This window comes from Gracilinanus agilis, chromosome 4 (assembly GCF_016433145.1).
Source record: "Gracilinanus agilis isolate LMUSP501 chromosome 4, AgileGrace, whole genome shotgun sequence".
NCBI classification, from domain to species: Eukaryota; Metazoa; Chordata; class Mammalia; order Didelphimorphia; family Didelphidae; genus Gracilinanus; species Gracilinanus agilis.
This window is the reverse complement of record NC_058133.1, coordinates 518,937,487-518,957,552: the sequence shown is the minus strand read 5'-3', so window position 1 is coordinate 518,957,552 and position 20,066 is coordinate 518,937,487. Positions and strand designations below refer to the sequence as shown.

Genomic DNA, 20,066 nt, shown 5'->3' with positions numbered 1-20,066 from the left:
GTGTCTCTCTCTATCTGTCTGTCTGTCTGTCTGTCTCACACACACACACACATTCCTTCTAGAGCTTCCATAGCTACTTCTGGGTCATTTTACCAAAAACTGATTTTTTTTGGGGGGGGGGATTGGTTGGGATTCAGACTTTTAGAGCTTCTGGCTCAGGATCTATATTTTTCTAGGAGCTCTCTAGGTTGAATATGTACTACCAGTCATGTGCTTTATCACCAGAGAAGCCCATTCCATGATACATGGTCATCTTAGCAAAGTGTTCCCAGTTGAGTCTAAAAAATGCTTTTCTAAGTTGTAACTCTGTTATTTAAATAATATATAGTACAAATTGAATTAATTTTAAGAGCCTCTGCATCTAGCAAGCTACTTGACCTGTCAGTTCTGCATTATAACTATTCCAATGAAGATTTGGTCTCCATAAATGGAACTGAGGGAGAGGAGTTGGGCTGTTGTTAACCTCAAAGACATCCTCTGCATCTAAAATTGTGTGCTAATTTATGACAGAACTGGCTTTTATGCCTTCTCTTCTCTCTCTTTTTTTTGGAAAAAAGACATTCTCCATTAGATATAAACTTCCCTAGAGGATGTTGGACCTATCTGGCTTCCTAGCAGTGTCATAGCATATAACCACTATCCCATTTCTCTTAAGAGGGAGGAGGAGCTCTTGTCTTCCCACTGTTATATTAAAAGGAGGTCACTAGTATCTATTTGAGGTAGTAGAAATGATGTACAGAGAGGATAAGATGACACTTCTCCTTTATAACAGTTGCCCAGGCAGGATCCTTCAGGTCAAAGAGGTTTATCCCTGCAGGACCCACCTGGGGTTAATTAATATATTGATTGGGCTCTTCAGCTGGGATAACGTTGATATTCTGACTGCGTTGACTCCCTTCCCAAATGAGCTTTGGAAACCAATTTAGGAAGGTACTTTAAACTTCATATATTTAACAAGAAGGATAAGGGTAAAGGACTGAGGTATTGGAGACCCTACTTTAATTGTTATTAATGACACTCTCACTGTTGGCAAATGAAGAATCAATGTTAGCTTCCCTCTGGTTCAGCCTGGCCAGGACTAAATCAGCTTCTTCTTCTGTAGATCTTAGCCTTAACAGTTGTGATATATCCACCCTTTCCACCCTCTTCTTTGTCTCCTGCCCACTTCCCGGATCCCTCCTGGGCTCTGGGAAGCCTAGATAACTAGATGATGAAACTCCTAATATCTAGGGACAATAGACACCGAGGTGGTGGTCAAGTACAGGTTGATAACGGTGTATGAAGGACAGGAAGAGCTTGCAGAGTGATGTTTGCACTCTCTCACTCCAAGACCAGGATCCACCAATCTCTAGCCTCAGCACAGGTAAAAGACCCAGAACCTCTCTCAGGGTTCTCAAATGCCCCCTCCTGCCTTTCGCATGCCTCTCTGGGAACATTCTATCCAACTGACTTATCTGTCAATCATTGAATGAACTTCAAGCTCCCAGAGATTCAATATAACACCACCCATGCCCTAAATGGCATCCTCAAATCAGTTGGTGAGAGTGATTGCATTATTGGTTTCCAAGTACAGCCCGAATTCATGGCTTTTCAAGGAGCCCAGCAAATATACTGCACAATGTCTATACCCACATAAATCATTAGCATGTCTCTATACCATCAATAAAATCTAAGAGTAAGAAATAGAGAAATTCCATTTAAAATAACTGTAGACAATATAAAATATCTGAGAGTCCACCTGCCAAGACAAACCCAGGACCTGTATAATCACAACTACAAAACTCTTTTCATACAATTAAGTCAGATTTAAATAAATGGAAAAACACAAATTGCTCATGGATAGGCCAAGGCAATACAATAAAAATGGCAATTCTACCTAAATTAATTTACCTATTCAGTGCCATATAAACCAAACTACCCAAAAATTATTTCAAAGAGCTAGAAAAAAAATAATTTAATTTTTCTGGGAGAGAAAAGGCCAAGGGAATTAGTGAAAAATATGAAAGAAAGTGGTTTATCTGTACCAGACTTCAAACTGTATTATATAGTAGCAGCTATCCAAACAATCTGGTACTGGTTAAGAAATAGAGTAGTAGATCAATGGAATAGATCAGACACTCAATATGAAGTAGTAAATGACCATAGTAACCTAATGTTTGACAAATCCAAACACCCAAGATATTGGAAGACAAACTCACTATTTGACAAAAACTGCTGGGAAGACACTATAACATGTCTAAGGAAAACTTTTTGAGCACTCCCATGAATGAAATAAAGAACATATAGCAATACAGGATGGGTTACTATTTGGCCACATGTGACTTCTGAGCTTGAGTCTATTTTTCTCTTGATTATGGATGTACAAGAGGGAGGGAGAGTGGTGTGTTACAGAATTTGGGGGAACTTGTTCTGTACCAACTATTTGTACCTCCTTAGTAAATACTCTCCTTTTTTGCTTTTCTTTAAAAAAATCCCTTTTTTAAAAACCTGCCCAAGCCTGGCTGATTAAATGATTCTCATCTCATTATATTGAGGGGAAGCACACCAATTGGGGCATGAGACAGTCTCTGCCTATTTCCAGAAGTGTCTTTCTTCCCATTTAGAGAGCCAGCCCTGATAGTAAAGAATAAAGAGAGATGGGGGTAGCAGTTCAGCAAAATTAAAATAATAGTTTGAAATGACACTGACTTTGATGCCTGAAGATTTGGGTTCAAACTCTATCTCTGATGTTTGATACATGTATGACCTTGACCAAGTCATCTAGCCTCCTTGAGATTCAATGTTCTCACTTGTAAATGAAGGTGTTGGATGAGTGGGCTTCGAGGTCCTTTGTACTCTAGATCTATTACTAACAGAGCCTTATATTATCTGTGACATGCCACACCTATCATCTCCTACTTTCACAAGAAATGGGGGCGGTCTGTGTCTTCTTATCTCTTTTCTGAGGTCCAGGTTGGTCATTATCATTCTATTGCACCATCTCATGGTGATGTTGTTCTTCCCATTGGCACTGTGACAGTCACTACGCATGTTCTTTTCTTAGCTCAGCTTATTTCACTTTGCATCAGTTTCCATGTTTATTCTCCTCTGTAGTCACTATATTATTTCTTTCAGTTCAGTTCAGTAAGATTCCATTCCATTCATGCAGCACAGTTTGGCCATCCCCCAATTGGTGGGCTTCTACTTTGATTCCAGGTCCTTACCACCATCAAGTGTTCCTCTATTCTGACACAGAGGGTGCCTTTCTGTTTGCCTTAGACCTCCCTGGGGCACATGCCTTGGAGCAGAGGATCTGTGTCAAAGGATATAGACAATGTATTCACTTTCTTCTTAGTCTCTTTTACTAAGATTAACTACAAAATATGGCATATGTAGAAGAATACCTGGTTCCCAGCAGGAATTTCATCAGTGTTTACATGATATATGCCTGTGTTATGCCATTGCCATAGATTTTCTCTGTCCAGTACCTTCCCAGAGACAGTCCCAATTTCAGAAATTGAAGTCATGTTCCTGAGGGACACCTACACCAAAGCTGAGAAGCTTCAGTCTCACCTAACACTGCCTTTTCCCTCAGCCTCTCCTGCTGGGAAGATCTCACCATTATGTCTGGCCCAGCCCCTCCTCTCCCAAGTCTGCAGACCGTAGCGATTCAAAGTCCTTGTTAGGAGGAATCATTTAGGACAACTGAGATTTTTGAGCAGCTGAAAGTTGTCCCTTTGAAGAGCAACAAGGGGCAATTAGCTGATCAGTGAAAAGTTCCCTGGACCTGGAGTTGGGAAGACCTGAGTTCAAATCTTGCCTCAGGTGGTTGTCTGAATCTCTTTTCTTCCTTCCTCTTCTGTAAAATAGGGATAATAATAGCTCCTAACTCCCAGAGTGGTTGTGAGGAACAAATGAGAAATATGCAAATTTTCAAGTACTATATAAATACTAACCATTATCATTGTTGGTTTTACCATTTGGTGTGGGAATGCTACCTATTTTCTGTACATGACGTCTGCTCTGGAAGAATGTGAATTCCTTGGGGACAGGGATCTCATCCTTGAAAAAATAAAAAACAAAGGTTTTATTCCCCACATTTAATAAATGTCTGTGGAATGGGATTTCGAAAGGAGTCATAGGTGATTTTTAGGACTTAATCAATCAGTAAGCATTTATTAATCTCCTGCAACATGCCAAGCTCTACAGTAAATGTCAGAGTTACAAAATTGGGCAAAAGACCATACTCTTGAGGAAGCTTACAATCAAGTGGAGGAGACAACATGCAAAGAAAAAACACAAAGCAAACTATACACAGGATAAATAGGAGACATTTAATAGAGGGAAGGCAGGGCAATTAAGGGGAGTTAGGGAAGGCTTCTTGTAGAAAGTAGGATTTCAGCAGGGATTTAAAAGAAGTCAGGAGGACCATAGTTGGAATGGAGAAGGGAGAGCATTCCAGAGAGAGGATAGTCAGAGAAAATGCCTGGAGCAGAGAGATGGAATGTAAGTAGGGGGCCAGTCTGGAAAGGCAGGAAGAACTAGATTTAAAGGGCTGTGAATGTCCAGCAGAGTAATTTGTTAGTCAAGACTTCTGTTGTTTTAAATGAGGTAACTGAGGTCCAAAGAGGTTAGTAGATTCATGATCTCATCTCAGGTCCTCTGAATCTAAATGCAATGAGTTTTCATAGAATCCATGTTGTAGATGTGAGAGAGTCTTCACAGGCCATCTGGTCCCACTCTTTCATTTTACAGATGAGGAAACTTGGCCTCTGAAAGCTTGACTGGATGAGGAGCATCCTCCCCCAAGGCCAGAAACCTGGTAACAGGCAGAGATGGGGTTTTGAAGCCAGTGGTACAGTGGAAGGCTCTGGAATCAGAGAGTCTGGGTCCACATCACTCATGCCTCTGCCCTTTGTTCACTGCGTGACCTGGGAGAAGCCATTTATCCTCCCTAAAGCCCCTGTCAGATGAGGGCATGGGGCTTAATGGCTGCTGAGGCCCCTTCCATCTGGGTCTGCCAGCTTGGGGGCCCAGGACTCCAGAGCCAGAATTTCTCCCTCTGCCTGGTCAGGCTCTCAATAGTTGGTTAGGTTTGATTTCTCACTTCTGAGTCAGAGAAGTTACCAGGGATGGACAGCTCCCAAACAAATGAACCAACAAGACTAGTTGACTTTTCCTGTCAGGGACTGTGGAGAGAGACTAATCATCAGGACTGACCATGCCAGAAATGTGGCCATGCCAGTAGTTGAGGAAAATCACCAACTCTCCCACATAGGCTGTGCAAGACTCTTTACTTTGCATGTGCCAGTCTGGACTTTCATTTGCTGAGTTATTATACAACAGCCCCAATATGGTCCTGCAAGTTATAGAGAGATCCAGCTTGCTGATGATCAGAGAATCTGAAGTTCTGAAGGCTTGGGGTAAGCTTTCCTAAACTTGGCTGCACGGGGTTTTGAAGTAGTCTTCTCTCTTAGAGAACTAGTCATAGAATCAACTTCTTTCATGCTCAAAATTTCTGGGACTGCCTTTGGCAGACCAGAACTGCCTGTTGCTCTCCAACTCTTCCTAGCTAAGCCCTCCCCCTTTTAAATACATTTTACTGACTTTTTTTTGTTTTAACATGGCTTCTGTCCCCACTCTATTCTTCTACCTGTCCCTCCCCTAGAGCCATACCTTATCACAGAGAATTTTTCTTTTCTTTTTTTTAAACCCTTACCTTCCACCTTAGAATCAATACTATGGTTAAAAGGGAGAAAGGAAATCCCTGGGATGATGTTATAATGGTTAGTTGGTGTGTGCTAGAGAACCAAACCTCAAGAATACTTCCCCCACTTTCCCCTGTCCGGCCAGAGAGTTAATGGCTTCCCTCTGAGCCTAACTGAATATGGTGATGGTAGGAGAAAAGACAGAGGCATGAATCAGATTAAGGAACACCGAAGGAATGGAGATTGTCAGTTGGTTAGGAATTTTGCTCAACCTAACCTTCTCCAATGTACTTTTCTGATCACACTCCTACCATAAAGAAACCGGTATTGAGGGACTTAGATTTTGACTCCACCTAAGTCTGAAGAAAGGTTTCCTCCCAAATAAACCTTTTGTTCTTAAACTTCTATTACCCTCTTCTTCAATTATTGGACTGCTAACTTGTAATATTTCGGATGGGATAACAAGGGAATAAATAAGGAAAGAGGTCAGACAGGAGTTCCCTAAGCTTAAGTCACAGAGAGAAATGCTGGCTCCTTTCAGCTAAAGGACCTACCTGGAAGCTGTCTCAATCTTCTTGATTTACTAATGCTGGCTAACCTAATCTATTAATACAAAATACAAATGGGCTTAGATGTGGCTAGCACAGAGGAAGATGTTTCTCTCTTCAGGACTGACTCAGCCTGCCCTCCAGGATAAAATCCTCTTGGACAGCTGAATGTCCAGTCAGCCCACTCAGGTCTCCTGATACTGATAAACAAGGTCACTTCACAGTCAATATAAGCAATGGTAGAGATTGGGAAATCCTCTGCAAAATGATGGGCTTCAATCCTGAGGTCAGATTTGGAGCTGCTCTCAGCCCAGGGTTCAAAACTCTCTCAGTCTCTCCTCCTCCCAGAAGTCTTTGCTTCCCTCAACCTTCCAACTGCCACTAGCTGTCATTCTTGCTTCATCAACATTCCATCTCCACACTGTGTCAAAATCCTTTCCCACATTTGTTGAAAACTATCCAACAAGCTCCAGGGGTCTGGGAGGTGACAGTTTAGGTGAGAAAAAATGAAGCTGATACTGAGGTTTATCCGTTAGCTCATGGCTGCTCCCAAAAAGCATCTCTGAGCATTCTTTATTTATATCATTTTCAAAAGAATCATTTCTCACAAAGCACAATGGGTTTTTACAACTGTGCAGATATGCCAAAGTTACAGAATTACATCATGATTGGCATATGGTTTTACAAAGTTTTCTCCTATGAAGATTAAGGCCAGATGAGAAACTTTCCAAGGTTAAAAATGAGCCTCTTTTTTTTTTAAATCTAAAAACTGTTTCAGGGAAAAGCTTCTAATACTTCAAGGGATATCTTGAATGAATGAGTCTTTAAATATTATTGGGTGGAAAGCACCTGACTGGATATAAAGCTGTCTGACTTGCTTGCTTTTGACCTTCGGTTATCTGGGAACGGATTCAGAGCCCTGGCAGCTTTTTGCTTAATTTCTGTCTTACTGTCTTGGAGAAAAACTGTTAACTCCTTAACTGTTGGTTTACTATATGGCACTAAATTAATATGTTTTCAATAATAAAGAGGAGCCATCGAGAGAGGTCTGGCTTTTTATCTCAGATATGCCATCCATTGTCTGACCCGATCCTTTCAGGTCAAAGCGAGTCAATATATGACCCTGTCAGCTGTATTGACTTTGATGGAGTCCAGATAAAAATATCTATTAGAGACTCTGTTTCTCTCAATAACTTCCAACACACATCATGTATTGGTTACAGGGCAGAAGAACAGTAAGGGCTAGGCAATGGGGTAAAGTGACTTACCCAGGGCCACACAGCTAGGAAGTCTCTGAAGACAGATTTGAATATAAGACCTCCGATCTCTAGACCTGGCTCTCAATCCCCTGAGCTACCCAGGTTCCCTTGAGAATTTTTTAAAGAGGAAAAAACAATCAAAATCAAACTATGTAGCAAACAAATCTGACACTGTGATATATCACAGCTTATGCTTCCCCACCAACTCTGAAAAGGCATGTCCTCTCCTTTTCTTATGGAGAAAAGAAAGAATGCTGGGATGTTAGGGAGAGCATGAGTGGGTGAACTTGAGTTTAGAGGGTGGCTCATCCATCTTCTGTGAGACTCTGTGTCTAGGACTGGCTCTTTCAGGGTCCCACTAGAGGAAGGCTCTTTTTGAGGAGAAGGGTAATTATCTTTTGAAGCACAGACTAACGGGCCTTTGCTGTCTTCTGATCTGAATGAAGGCTGATGACCACAAAGAGATGAATGAGTTGTGGGGTGCCTATCAGGCGCTATTCTCAGTATTTTTTTAATTATGGATCTTTATATTTGAAAGACACAATCATTCCTCAAATGTGGTTCTCCAGATGGATGGTAAATAGTTTGGAGATGTCAATGGCAGGACAGGGACTTTCTGGGCTTGCATGACACCATTGAAAGGGGAGAAAGGGTAAACAGGAAAAGGCAAATGGGGTTTCTCTTTTTTTATTTTTAGCAATGTGTTTCCTCCAGCCCAAGGGGAACTTTAGATACATTTGGCTCATTGGGACTGGCTAAAATCTGATCTTCAGCACACAACAAAGTGTACAGATCTAAAATTGTATATTGAGGGACATGGATGTGTCCCTAGCTCTGTAAAATTATTCCAGTGGGGGAAAATTGCTGGCATATTCTGACTGGCTGGAGAAGGATCACAGAATCTCAGAAACTTGGAGCTGGGAAAGATCACAAAGGCATCTAGCTGTGACTTCTTCATCTGCAAAATAGAGTTAATGATAGCACCTCAGTTCCCTCATCTGAAAAATAGGAATGGGAACAGTGCCTACTTCATTGGATTTTTGCAAGAATCAAATGGGATAATGTGTGCAAAGTATTTGTAGATCCAGATTCCTTTAATGCTAGTTGGATACTTTCCAGCTTTCCAATATGTTCTTAAACTAGAACTCACATGATATTCCAAATATGGCTTTTCCCCTTTGTTATTCTTGAAATTCAGCTTCTCTTCTACAATCTATTCCATAATCCTGTGGAGATTCTGGTACCTTTGTTGGGGTCCCATCTCACATTCTGGGTTCTTATTAATCTGGCCATTTATTTGATCCCCTCGATGTTTTGTTTGTTTATTTGTTTAGGAACTTGTATTTACCCTCACCTTTGCCATCTTCTAAAAGTGGAACAGATTATTTGAGCCCAAAATGTACAATTTTATATTCATTCCTATTAAATCTCACTGCCTTAGTTTCAGCTCAACACAAGCCTATCAAGATCTTCTTGGAATTACTTTGTCATTCACGTTAGCTAGCCCTCCTAGCATGGGGTCACTTTCAAAATAAGCAAGCAAGCCATCTATGCACATATTCAATTCATTGACCTAACCATAATATTGAGAGTATTACCTCCTGCCCATACCCTTGGAGGATCTGCTTCATGTATCATGGGGCTATAGGTAAGAGGGATCTTGGACTCTAGGATGTCTATGTTGGATGCCATTTGATTGCCTGAAATTGCTTTAGAACCCATAGGAAACAGGTGCCAAACACTATCCAAAGAAATTCTTGTCAGAGCCTATAGTCACTTAGAAAGCCACAAATAGTCAAAGACCCACAGAGTGGTCATTTTTTTCTGTAGAACAGTGGTTAGGACATGTAAGATAATACACACATATACATTTATTTGTATAAAACAAACTTTGAGCCAATGTACAATTATGAATAGAATTGTGTAAGATTTAAATTAATTTCCAATAATTCCAAGTATTAATTTTATAAAGTTTAATAATCACTTGAAGTAGAAGGAATAAAAAGGAAATAGAAGTTAAAAACCTAATTATCTAACAAAATTAAAACCACGTGAGCAAGTTCTCCTGAGTCTCACCTTATCTCACCTCCACAGCCTGCAATCACCAAAAATGAATGAGAGGCCAAGCTACACAAAAATCGATATCCTCCCTATGTCAGCATGTAATGTGAGAAGGAAAGTGGGATGCTGGGAATTGTAATTCTGGGGTTCAGATTCCAATTACTGTAAGGAATGGAATTTTGAGGAAAGGAGATGGAGCCAAAGGAGGAGAAGGCAGTGGCTGGCAGTTGAAACCAACAGAGGGTTCTGGGAATTTCTCCCAAGAGGAGGGAGAAGATTGGTCTTTGGGCTAGGGACTGGGAGGAGGGAGGAAACAGAAATCCCAGCTGTGCTCAGTCCAGAGGCCTTCCTGAGGATTTTTCTCTTGGAAATTGAAACCCTGATCACAGCCATTTCAACACAACTTGTCCTTCAAGACTACAATTATCCAATCAATTAAGATTTTGGACTCCACTGGAAGCAATCTCTTAGTCTACCTCACTCATTACCTGTCCTTGCTGAAAGACCCTTTTCAGTCAAAGCTTACAATGATAGGAAAGGAGAGAACTAGAAAATAGAAGGGAGAAATAGAAGGGGAGGGGGGAGAAGCTTAGGAGTTGGAACTGCCTAGGTTCCTGACTAATTGACAGACCCCAAAGGGTTAGCAAAGAGGGCACCCCCACAATCCCTCTGCCCTTCACCCCTTTCCTCAATCCCCGATTTGTGAATAATAAAAGCCATTTAACAGTCAGATAGCATTCCTGTGTGCCTGAGAGACAAAGGAGAGGGGAACCACAGTCTGGACTGGCCAACTCCATCTTTGAGCCAGACCACTTGCTCTGAAATTAACAGATCTCAGATGGAGGCTTGAGTGAACCCCATCCTTATTCAGGATCATATTGGGGTATCACCTACCTCCTCTTGTAGGGAAGCCTTGCCCTCAACTCTTGAGGGGTGGCACAACCATCTAGGTCACCCAGTTTTAGGGTGACATACCCTTAAAGTCTCCCAGTGTATATTCAGCCCCAAGGGGAGCTGTGAGGATAGTCACCACACAAATCCTTTCTCTCTCACGCTCCCTTCAACCTACATCCATTTGCTGAGGTTTTTTTTATTATTACATTACACAATCCCCCCTGTGATTCCCAAGGAAAATGAGCATGTAGAAATCTCCTAGATTTACACTCCTAGTTTCCCCAATGATCTTCAACTAGATGTACATACAATATTGTACTTTCTAAGGGGAAATTACAATAATTTGGGGATAAAAGAGGAAGAAAAGAGAAAGAAAACAAAACTAATGATGGCTAAGTGCATTGACAAAAAGCCAATCAGGGGGCAGTCTCCTTTAACATAAGAGTGTACATTAAAAATAAATGTGTTCAGGGGGCAGCTGGGTAACTCAGTGGATTGAGAGCCAGGCCTAGAGACAGGAGGTCCTAGGTTCAAATTCGGCCTCAGACACTTCCCAGCTGTGTGACCCTGGGCAAGTCACTTGACCTCCATTGCCTACCCTTACCAATATTCCACCTATAAGTCAATACACAGAAGTTAAGGGTTTAAAATTAAAATAAATAAATAAATGTGTTCAACCCCCAGAGTTCAAGTTCACTACATCCCAAAGTTCATTTTGTATCTTTTTGTGCAGTGTGGTTTCTGCAGGCTTCTCCATGGCACCTTCACCAAACAGTTAACTTTCTTGATTTGGGGAGGTAGCAAGTTTCTTCTCCTAAAATTACTCTCAAACATGAAAAATTTTTATAAATAAAGAATTACATGACAATTATACAACCCCCCTGAGGAGGGTGTTGACAAACACATGGATTACCCAGGGATACATGGCTGAGTTATGAGGTATGTGAATTAATTGTTAAAAGGAAGTCAAAATCATAAAAAACAAATAGAAGAAAAGAAAAAATCAAAATTAAATAGAATATTAAAATTCTGAGTAAGCAAAAATAAACCCATAACAGGTCCTAGAATCAGGATCCAATCAAGTGATTTATGTCCCACAAGTCTGTAGGACCATTGATGGAATATGTACTTACCCAATCAGCAGCCAGGACTACAGAAAATTGCCACACTTATGAAAGACATAAAAAGTACTAGATCGTAACAGCAAATGGGAAATATCATTCCCTGGTCTAATTTTACCTTCACTCTCAGGGATAGGGGAGCCAACATTGTAGCTAGACTGAGGTACTTTGTTTGAATCTGGCACAGGGAAATACTGTGTCTGACATTGCCAAACAGCCACTTCCTTAAACCCCAAAATAAGTCCTCAGTCTTAACGCAGATTCTCATCAATTCCACCAGGATTGGTTGGTCTCCTTGATCTTATGCTTCTCAGCACTGTATAATGGCTCTTTTGTGACCCCTTCTCTTGGAATTAGACATAATCATCAATCAAAGTCCCATAATATTTAACAATCAATGGTAGGTTTCCATAGTCTAAAGATCTGGGTATGCATTAATATCAAGGTTAATGGATATTGTAAACTTATATTAGTGCAAAATCAAAAAACCATTAATACTGGTAACATGTGCTTCAAGCAAAAAAATGAAACAGGAAAGAAAATCCAAGTATCCTATTCCACATACAAGGAAAAACAATAATAAAATTTTTTAAATCAAAAATACATAGTTCAAAATTGGTGACACACTGTGTTTACCAAAGGAGAGGCAGAATACAAAAATGAGATCCATTTCCTTTTTAACTTGGCCATGATCCACAATGTGAGTGCAAATGATTTTTACCAAGTAACAGCTTTTTGAAACAGTAGTATAGCAGCCAATGCACATTCAAATAAGTACCAAAATCCCCAAGACCATAAGAGCACATTTAATGACAATAACAAACAAACACACTATCATTAGGATTCACATGAGTCTCTATAGCCACTGAAGCTCACGGATACTTGTCACAAGTTCTCCAGATCTAGCCAGTTTTTCAACCGTGGCTGAGATATTTTAACAAAGTCTATTACTGCCATCCAAAATTTGCCAAGAGACCCCAGAAAAACCTCTGTACTGCTGATGAAAACCTTTTGGGTCTAAAATGTCACTAAGAATCTAGGTCATTCTGGTGGATGGGTAGAGAAAGCTGAAGAGTTAAAAACCATGCAGAAGCTACTAGGCTTCATGGGTAATGCTCCCTCTTGGGAGTCATCCAGGGGTACCATGCCCCCTAAGAAAACCTTCCCATCTGCTCTGAAATGAGACTGTAACAGCCATAAAAGGCATGTCTTTATATGTCTCATCCATTACATTTTTATAAATGCAGAGGTGAGGAATACAATAGTGCTATAGAATTTCACTTCAACTATTAAATGGACCCTTTACCTCTTGTTACAAACAACTCGAAGGCAGGCAAATGATCAGTCGGAGGTAGCGGCGCTACTAGATATCAGAAAATCACTTGTAAAGATCCCTTAAAATCAACTGAGATTTTTAGGTCATTAAATTCTCCAAAGGTTGTATGCAGGCTATAACCAGTTTTATGTAGTCCATCCATCATCACCTATGTGAAAATTAACAAAGGCAAAAGGCACAAAAGGCCATTTAGGCAACATGTGACCTTGATGGATCTGATGACAAACCCAGTATCCATAAGGAACTACGGTTTTGCCATGGAAAAAAGGTTTGCTCAAGTTCTTTTTGTACTTTTACAATGGTGTTTTCTCCAGTCTGGTCATATGAGGAGATACAGATAAAGACAAAGTAACAGAATATTCAATTATTTAATATAATTAATTAACTTAAAATGATTCAGTTTAACAGAATAGTATAAATTAGATCAATATGTGAACTTAAAAAACAATATTAAATCTTAAAAGAAACAATCAGCAAATACAATATATGTGGCAGGATATAGGCACTGAATTTAAGAGTCCTTTTCTCCAATTCTGATAGCTCCATTACAAAGACTTCTTCACTATTTGGAGAGGAACAAACTGGAACAGTTAACATCAATAAAACAATGGAGACTGAAAAGGCTTAAAAATTAACCTCCGGGATCTTTAAGGTTTTGTGCCCTCCCCAATGTCATCATCCATTTAGATTCCATTGGTCACACTTCTGGGGTTTGCCATACCCACACAGAGCATAGTATGAACAAACCCCATATTGGATGTGTTGCAGAGACTGGACAGGCCAAAATGGTAAGGGGATGTAGGGAGATGAATCTCCCCCCTGAATCTCAGGATTACTTAAGCCAATTGCAAGGTCAAGTGCACCCAGGATCAGTAGGAAGAAATGACATCCTATAACTTTGGTAATGCAGTTCTCTTTCATAGAGTAAGCCATGCTTGCAATTCTACTTAGTAAGTAGGTGGCACTACCCTAGTATATACTGGCTAGGAGTAAAATTACCTTCCTTCCCCTCCCCACTAGGGGTAAAATGCCAGGGAACTGCTTGCTTCCACTGCCACATAGGCAGGGAACTTCTGGTCTCCTTGATTGCTCTCCCCAGTTATGTGGGCAGAGAGTTAAGAGGGTGGAAGCTCACCCTCAGGTAAAAGCCTTTAGGAAGCTAATTATTGTCTAAGAGAAACAACTGGCCTTCCAGGGCAGCAGCAAGTACTCAGCTGCTAGCAATGTAAGGGAAAGCAGGGATTTATGCTTTACTAGCGCCTCCAAAATTGGCTCACAAGGATCCCCAACCAGTGTCTGGTCAAATCTGGGAGGCAGCAGCAGTGGCAGCAGCAACAGCAACAGCAACAGCAACAGCAACAGCAACAGCGGTTGGCAGAGGCTTTAGGCTTGCCAAGGACCCCAGGCAGTTAGCAGGGGAGGCAGCAGAAGCCACAGGAGGAGCAGGAGTAGGAGTAGCACTTAGAGAGGAGCAAGGATTCTAGAGGCCACTACTCCCTAGGCAGAAAGGCAAAAAACCCGTAGCAGGAGAAACATGTTTTTTTCAAACTAATCTACTCACTTAGGGAGAATTAAGGGTTCTGAACCCCACTTCTGGTTGCCATCAATGTAAGGTTTAAATTAATTTCCAACAACTCCAAGTATTAATTTTATGAAGTTTATTAATAATGACTTGAAGTAGACTTCCTGGTTAAAATGGCAGCAGAGTAGAAGCAGCTGCTTAACCTCTCCGAACCCACACAGATAGGACTCCTCAAGAGGACATAAAAACAAATCCAGATGACAAAAGGACCCCACAATAGGGCCCAGCATTGAAGATACATGGGATCGGGACATTTCCATGCTATAAGGGGGTGAAATAGCTCTCACTAAAATACAAGCTGAGCAAACCCCTCCCCCCATACCACCTACAGTGCCAAAGCCAGCACACAAGAGTTAGAGCAAGTTTGGGGTATTCATTAACTGCTTGGCAGCTACCTGGGATCACCAGGGCCAGCTCCTGAGAGCAGCAAGACGTAAGACTCCAAGAGGCTAAAGAATGCGCGGACTTTGAACACAGACCTTGAGCACAGGCACAAACATTGAGCACATGCGCAGGTGTGGACTCAGATATGGACATGGACCTTGAGCGCAGGCACAGACATTGGTTGGGGACCCAGTGCAGAGGGGTTCATGATTTTGGAAGCAGCTCCCTGAGACTATTAAAGGAGCTTCAGACAGAGGAGCAAGCAAGGGGACCACCAGGTGGCTTGACCCTGAGAACAACCAGACTTGAGACCTCAGGAGCCTAAAGAGCACCAACAGACTCGGCATGAGAATAAAGCTGAGAGGGCACATAGCACTGTGACTCAGATCAAAACTGCTCCACAGCTCGATAGGAGAGGCAGAAAGCCTGTCTGCCTCACCCAGACTTCTGACTGAGAAAGAAATAATAATAATGGCAAACCAGGTACAAAGAACCTCAAAAGAGAAAGATCAAGAAGAAATCTTTAACACTCGACAACTTTTACACAGAAAAAAATCCAGACAACAGAGCAAACAGCAGAAGAGAACAAACAAGTAATCATATCTAAACCTTCCCAAAAAATGAAAATTGGTCACAAGCTCTTGAAGAGTTCAAATCTGAGATCATGAGAAAGATGGAAGAGATTTGGGTGAGAGAAGTGGAAATAGCTCAAAAGGAAATTAATAGCTTAAAAGACAGAAACTCCCAATTGGAGAAAGATGCTCCAAAATGAAAAGAATTGATAAGCAAATTGGAGACCAAAATCAAACAGCTAGAAAACAGGATAGACCAAATTGAAAAGGAAAATCAAAAGGTTATAGCAGAAAGCCAATCTCTAAAGACCAGAATTGGGCAAGTAGAAGCCAATGATCTCTCAAGACAACAAGAACAAATGAAACAAAGTCAAAAGACTGCTAAAATAGAAGGAAATGTGAGATATCTCACTGAGAAATTGACAGATCAAGAAAACATGTATAGAAGAGACAATTTGAGAATCATTCATCTTCCTGAAAAAGCAGAAATTAACAGAAATTTGGACTCCATACTACAAGAAATTATATAACAAAACTGTCCTGATGTTCTTCAACAAGAGGGCAATATAGACATTGAAAGGATCCATAGATCACCCTCTACACTAAACCCTGAAAAAAGACAACCCCCAGGAATATAATAGCCAAATTCAAGAGCTTCAAAGTAAAAGAAAAAATTTTACAAGAAGCCAAAAAGAGACAATTCAGATAGCAAGGAGCACCGATCAGGATCACACAGGATCTGGCAGCCTCCACACTAAGAGACCACAAGGCTTGGAATATAATATTCAGAAAGGTAAGAGAACTGGGTCTACAACCAAGGATGATCTACCCATCAAAACTGACTATATACTTCCAGGGGAATGTACGGGCATTCAACAAGATAGAAGATTTCCAAGTATTTGCACAGAAAAGACCAGGACTAAATGGAAAGTTTGATATCCAACCACAAAGACCAAGAGAAACATGAAAAGGTAAATAAGAAACAGAGGGGAAAGAAAGAAAACTTTAAATTTGCCTCTTTAAGGGCTTCAATAAGATCAAATTTTTTAAATTCCTATATGGAGAAATGTTATGTGTAATTTTCAAAAACTGTATTCACTATTATAGTAATTAGAAGATTTATTCATAGGGAGAGGCTGGAGTAATAAATGGTCTAAGATGATATGGGGGGGGGTTAATAGTAGAGGACATCAAGAGAAACTTAAATGAATAAGAAAAATAGGATATTCTATACCACACAAAGAGGGCATGGAAAGGGGAGGGGATGAATAATATTATAAGAAGGAGAGGAAGAGATCATTAAGAAGTGATATTTAAACCTTACTCTCAGTGGAATTAACCCTGAGAGGGAAGAGTACCTATATCCATCTGGATATAGAATTCTATCAAACCCTACTGAGAAAGTCAGAAGGGATAAACCAAGGGGAGCAGGGGAGTGGGGAGGTCAAAAAAAGGGAGTGGAGGGGAGGAGGGGAGAGAATTCATTAGGCCTTAAAAATAAAAAGAGGGGAATAACAAGGGAGGGGTTGGAAAGGGAAGTAAATCAAGGGAGGGGACAAGGGTTACTGGTTTAAAACAAACCACTGGTTTATAAGGAAATAGTGTAAGGAGAAGGGGTAGAACTAGGAGAGGATACAAAAATGTTGGGGAATACACAACTGATAATTACAACTCTGAATGGGAATGGGATGAACTCGCCCATAAAATTGTGTAAATAGAATTAAGCTCTAGCCCATTCATAGTCTAAACCCTACTTAACCTAGGCATAGAAATGGCGTCACCCTCACCTTCCTTAGTGGGGAGGGGAGACGAGTTACCCACATGTGACAACAAGTAACAAATCAAGAACAAGGGACTGCCTTTTGGGCAGTCCAAATCAATGTAGAGACTGCCATTTGTCCATTTGAATTAGAGGTGGACCCACAGGAAGTGACAAAAGACACTATCTCTTTAAGTAAGTTGGTTACTTCCTGTGGAGGCAGTTCCCGCCTCGAACTCGGTGCTGAAGGAGCTCCTGAGACCACAGACAGCTTCTACTCTGTATTGTCACGTGGGTAAGTTAGGCTGACTTCCTTGGCCTACCTTGGCTGTTTCTAAACTCTGCCTAAGCAGGCACCAGCCTATCTGGCTGCTAGGCCTTGAAGCTTGTAGCTTCATTTATTTAGCCTTTTAACCTTCTCTCTTGTCCAGGCCTGACCAGGCCTGGACTAGCCTCTCCCTTTCTCTTTAATCCTATATCTTCACCTTCCTGGTTGTAAATAAACTGCCTAACCCGATGCTGACTTGGGTCTGATTTAATTACGGAATCAATCTGAGCTGTTGATTCCTGGCAGCCACACATTAAATATATATCTATACAATACCTAAAATTTCCCTCTTACATTTTGGCTGACCACGTTGGTCTCGAACTTCCTCAATCTTCCTGAATTTTCTTGAATTCTTCTTTACCTTATAACTATCCCTTAAGTCAGCTTTCTCACAGCACTCTTTGGAACTTCAATTGATATAAAAGCTGCCAGACTGGTGAGAAAAACCAGGGCCCTGAAAATTCAGCTAAGAGTCTGTTCCCTTACCTTAGGGAAGGAAATAACCCTATTAGCTGGCCTTGGCCACACCTGGGAAGGAGCACACCTGAATAAGGTTTAAAAGCAGCTTAATAGAAGCAGGAGGCACTAGACTTAGCATATTAGTAGATTTTAGGGAGAGTAATTTTTTTGAAGCTACAAATAGGCTTTAACTCAGTTCTATTTATTTCTAGTTTTAAAATTTTTAGAGGTAAAAAAGCAAAAGCCTGGTGGGGCCAGCTAGAATTTAAAACACTTTTTCCCCCAAGAGTAGAAGGCACATAATTTAAAAAAAAATCTTACAGACTTTTACAACTGAAAAGAGCCTCCCAGAACCAAACTTAGCCTTTGAAAGACACTCCCAAATGCCTCAGGCAAAAAGCCCTGTCTACCCTCAAAGAGCCTTATCTCTAGTACTCAGCCTCAGGTTATAGCCTTTGTCCTCAGCTAGGCAGGAACAAAAGGAAGTCTTAAACCCAAAACAATACAACTATAGCCCAAACCTTAGTAAAAGGAAGTACTTACCCACTAGTGACATCTACTGAAGAGTAAGTTATAAGCAGATTTATCAATATCCTGGAACAGAATGTGGTGGTTTCAAACCATTACTGATACAGTAAATTCCAGGCTTCAGACTTTAAAAAACTGGATCCAGTATATAGTAATATCTATTGTGTCCTTTTTGTTCGGGAGAACAGTCCCACAAAATACTTTTCAAGGACTGTTTCTTGCACTGTATGTAGGTGTGATAGTAAGTGTGATAATACCAATTGTAGGCAGAATAGTTTATCTTTACCTCTTCCAAAAGAAACTACCAGAGAAGCTGGATGACACTAACTCAGATAGATTGAGTAAATTGGAAGAGAACCAAGAGCAACTGCTGGCTTATATAAAAAACCATGCTAAGCATTTAAAAAGGAAACAGTTTATAAAGAAATTCCAACAAAAGAGGGAATTATTCCTCCATACTTCCTCATTTGAGGACTCCTCCTATGAAAGCGCTCCTGACACACCCTCTCCTCAACCTGTCCCCTCTCCTCAAACCCTACCACCCCCTCCCCAACCCGTACCACCCAAATAGCAGAGTGGATTAGAAACTATAATCCTACTGTATGTTGTCTACAAGAAACGCATATGAGGAGGATGGACATACACAGGTTCAAGGTCAAGAGCTGGAGCAAAATCTTTTGGGCTTCAACTGAGAAAAAGAAGGCAGGAGTGGTGATCATGACTTCTGACAAAGCCAAAGTAAAAATAGATCTAATTAAAAGAAGCAGGGAAGGTAATTACATTCTGATAAAAGGCAATATAGACAATGAGGAAATAATAGTACTCAACATGCACCAAATGGTATAGCATCCAGATTCCTAAAGGAGAAACTGGCAGAGCTCAAGAAGGAAATAGATAGTAAAACTACACCAGTGGGAGATCTAAATATTCCTCTTTCAGATCTAGATAAATCAAACCAAAAAATAAATAAGAAAGAGATAAGAGAGGTGAATAAAATCCTAGAAAAATTAGATTTAATACATATGTGGAGAAAAATAAATAGGGACAAAAAGGAATACACCTTCTTTTCAGCTGCACATTCACAAAGATTGACCATTAAATGGGTCATAGAAACATTGCAAACAAATGCAAAAGAGCAGAAATAATAAATGTAAACTTTTCAGATCATAATGTAATAAAAATAATAATTAGTAAGGGCACATGGACAAGCAAATCAAAGACAAATTGGAAATTAAATAACATGATTCTCCAAAACCAGTTAGTTAAAAAACAAATCATAGAAACAATAATTTCATTGAAGAGAATGACAATGATGAGACATCCTACCAAACTCTATGGGATGCAACTAAGGCAGTACTGAGGGGGAAATTTATATCCTTCAGTGCATGTATTAACAAATTAGAGAGGGCAAAAATCAATGAACTGGGCATGCAAATTAAAAAATATAATGGGAACAAATTAAAAATCACCAGCTAAAGACCAAATTAGAGATTATAAAAATTAAAGGAGAAATCAATAAAATTGAAAGTAAAAGAACTATTGAATTAA

At 40.4% G+C, this 20,066-nt stretch overlaps 1 pseudogene; it reads right to left on the bottom strand.

Annotated features, from left to right (window-relative positions):
* LOC123246920 overlaps positions 1–5,283 on the bottom strand; it is a 94,037-nt pseudogene extending 88,754 nt beyond the window's left edge.
* Between the last annotated feature and the right edge of the window lie 14,783 nt (positions 5,284–20,066).